Source organism: Lithobates pipiens, unplaced genomic scaffold (assembly GCF_037356315.1).
Source record: "Lithobates pipiens isolate NorthernLeopardFrog02 unplaced genomic scaffold, aLitPip1_a1.2 Scaffold_23, whole genome shotgun sequence".
NCBI classification, from domain to species: domain Eukaryota; kingdom Metazoa; phylum Chordata; class Amphibia; order Anura; family Ranidae; genus Lithobates; species Lithobates pipiens.
Window position 1 is genome coordinate 224,615,744 of NW_027507785.1, and position 3,853 is coordinate 224,619,596.

Genomic DNA, 3,853 nt, shown 5'->3' on the forward strand with positions numbered 1-3,853 from the left:
TGCGAACAGGCAAAAAAATTGTGCAACACCGTTAAAGTCTACGGGACGCGAACGGGAAAAATCTAAACTGCTAATTTTGAAGGCTTATATGCAAGTTATTGCCATAAAAAGTGTTTGGGGACCTGGGTCCTGCCCCCGGGGACATGTATCAATGCAAAAAAAAAAGTTTTAATAAGGACCGTTCTTTCAGGAGCAGTGATTTTAATAATGCTTAAAGTGAAACAATAAAAATGAAATATCACTTTATATATCGTGCCCGGGGGGTGTTCTTAGTATGCCTGTAAAGTGGTGCATCTTTCCTATGTTTATCTGCTTGCCAACCAGCGCACGACGATGTCCGTCGGCACAATGGCACGGCTGCCCATATGAGTGTACCTGTAAAACGCGTGCCCGCCGCATACTCCGTGGGTGCGCCCGCAGGTCCTGTGGACTCGATGTCCGCCGGGGGCCCGCAATCGTGACACAGAGTGGCTGAACGGGAGATGCCTATGTAAACAAGTCATTGGGAGCATTGAATTCTGTCATGTTGTAGTGAGCCCATCCCCCGACAGTTAGAATCGCTCCCTAGGACACACTTAACCCATTGATCGCCCCTAGTGTTTAACCCCTTCCCTGCCAGTGTCATTTACACGGTAATCAGTGAATTTTTATAGCACTGATCACTGCATAAATGACAATGGTCCCAAAATAGTGTCAAAAGTGTCCGATGTGTTCGCCATAATGTCTCAGTCATGATAAATATTGCAGATTACTGCCATTACTGATAAAAAAAATAATAATAATGCCATAAATCTATCCCCTATTCTATAGACGCTATAACTTTTGCAATATTTTTTACCAAAAATATGTGGACGAATAAATATCAGTCTAAACTGAGAAAGAAATTAGTTTTTTTTATATATTTTTGGGGGATATTTATTGTAGCAAAAAGTAAAAAATATTGCTTTTTTTTCAAAATTGTCCCTCTTTTTTGTTTTTTGCCACAAAAACTTAAAACCACAGAGGTGATCAAATACCACCAAAAGAAAGCTCTATTTGTGGGATTTTGTGGGCAATTTTGTTTGGGTGCAAAGTCACACGACCACATAATTTTCAGTTAAAGCGACGCAGTGCCATATCGCAAAAAGTGCTCTGGTCAGGAAGGGGGTAAATTCTTCCGTGACTGAAGTGGTTATAGCAGTACCACAAGAAAATGTAATTTCTAAAGGAAAAAATATAATTTAAAACTGCTCACAGCTGTAATGTATTGTTAGATCCTGGCAATATAGATAAAGATACCAAAAAAGGCGTGGATGCCCCCCCTCAAAGTCCATACCAGGCCCTTCAGGTTTGGTATGGTTATTAAGGGGAGCCTCGCACCAATTATTTTTTTTTAAATGGTGTGGGGGTCCCCTAGGCACTATATACTCTGAACAGCAGTATATATACAGTATGGCATGCCTATATACTTTGCAGAAAAAACTGGGCCTTAGGTGTTGGTGGTACCAGAACACTGTAACCCCTCACAGTTACTCTATTTGGGGGCATGAATTGGCCCTGCTGTGAAATATTATTCTTAAATTGAAATTACATGGCCCTTTTAAACAGGGGCAGAAAAATTGGGCCTTTGGTTTTGGTGGTGCCAGCACACTGTAACCCCTCACAGTTATTCTTGTTGGGTACAGGAAAGGGCCCTGCTGCGAAATATTATATAAAAAATAGTAATTACATGCCCCTGTTAAACAGGGGCAGAAAAATTGGGCCTTTGGTTTTGGTGGCGCTAGAACACTGTAAGCCCTCACAGTTACTCTTGTTGGGTGCAGGAACAGGCCCTGTTGTGAAATCTTATATCAAAAATTGTACTTACATACCCCTGTTAAACAGGTTGGTGCCATTGTCGCATACAACCATTCCTGGCTGAAGCTGGCTTGGTGTCAACCACCTCTGAGCCTGCCCCTGAAGAGCTGACAGAATCTCTGCCCCAGCATGGCTCCTGTCCCCTAGGCAGACCAACTCAAGCCCTGCATGGCATCCTTTAGCCTGACTGCTTGCGTAGCCCCTTGAAAGCTTTTGGAGCACCGCTGGTTTAGAGGACAAATCTGCAGAAGAGGCAATAGAGGAAGAAGAAGAGGAGGGGGTGGAGGTGGAGGAGAGAGCTGTGGCAGAATCACCACTAGCATTTTGAAGGCATGGTGGCGAAACAACAACACTGAACCCTGTCCTGCATCCTTCCCAGAAGCCAGCAGAGTTACCCAGTGCATCATGAAGGAAAAGTAACGTCCCTGCCCATGCCTGCTGGACCATGAGTAACATGAACCCTGTCCAACGAGGCCAAAACATTACCTTCCACATGCTGGTAGAGAGCCAGAATGGCCTTCCGTAAAAAGAAATGGTGCTTTGGAACCTGACACTGAGGTACAGCTTATTCCACAAATTCACGAAAGGGGGCAGAGTCTACCAGCTGAAAAGGCTACAGTGCTAGCAATTTGGTCAAGCTAGCATTTATACGCTGAGCATGTGGATGGCTGGGATCAAATTTCTTTTTACGATTCAGCAACTGGGGTAGGGAAATTTGCCTTCTAAAATCAATTGGTGGTGTACTGCTAGAAGATTGGCTGAAAGTACTTTGGACACCTATTGCTTCATTCCTCACAATGCAGGTTTTTGAGTGGACTGGAGGTATAGTAGGGTTGGAGATCCCAGATGAGGAGCAAGGAGAAGTCCACCTTTTTCTTTGATGTGGGTCTTTCAAGTGCTGTTGCCAACAGACTGCATGGCAGGTCTTCAAATGTCTGGTCAAGCATGTGATGCCCAAGCAGCTGCTGTTCTGGCCAAGCTTGATCCACTTCAGACATAGGTTGCAAACAGCAATAGTGCGATCTGCTGCACGTGTCGAAAAAGGCCCACACCATGGAACTTTTAACAGTCAGCAGGGAGTCAGCAGTGCCCTGCACCTGTGGAGCTCTGAGGTGTGATGCAATTGGGTGGCTGCTCTTAAGCTGCCCCTAGAGGACATCCTGCCTCATTGGAGTTGTGCCTTCTCCTCCTCACTTTCCTCCCCTCTTCTCTCAGGCACCCAAGTACAGTCAGTGACCTCATCATCCCCTCCCTCCTTGTCACTGGAACAAACTTGGCAGTATGCTGCAGCTGGGGAAACATGACTGCCAGTTTCTTGTCCTTCTGTGGCACCCCCTCTCTCTAGTCTCACTTTACTCCGTTCCTCAACCTGGAAACCAACATCGGAGCCTTCAAATCTCTGTGCATCCTCCAGCAGCATGTACCCAACACTGTGGTCCAATAATTCTGGGGACTCCGTGCATGATGGTGGGGCTATAGAAGGAGTGATTGTGGACAAGGAGCCAGTGGAATAGGCCCCTTTGGCAGCTGCATTGGAAGGCAAACTACTCTGAGCCTGGGTGACAGAGGATGAGGATTTGTTATACACTCCATCAACTCTTTTGCATGTTGTGGCTCACTAACATGGCCAGCAGCAGAAAAAAAAAGGACAAGCGTGCCCCATGGCCACCTGCAGAGGAGGTGCACCATGTCCATGACCATCACTGTTGACTGAAGACACAGAGGCTGCTTTCCGTCTTTTAGTGGCCTGTGAGCATCTGCCTCTCCTTGGTGCCCTTTCCGGACATGATGTATTTTTTGTTTTGCAACACCGCACTACAATGTATTATATACTGTGTACACTGCCTGGCGTGTATTAGAAACTATACACCATCGAATGCACTGTATGTATATATGGGCTACACTGAATGCAGAGTATATATATATATATATATATATATATATATATATATATATATATATGTGTGTGTATATATATATATATATATATATATATATATATATATATATATATATA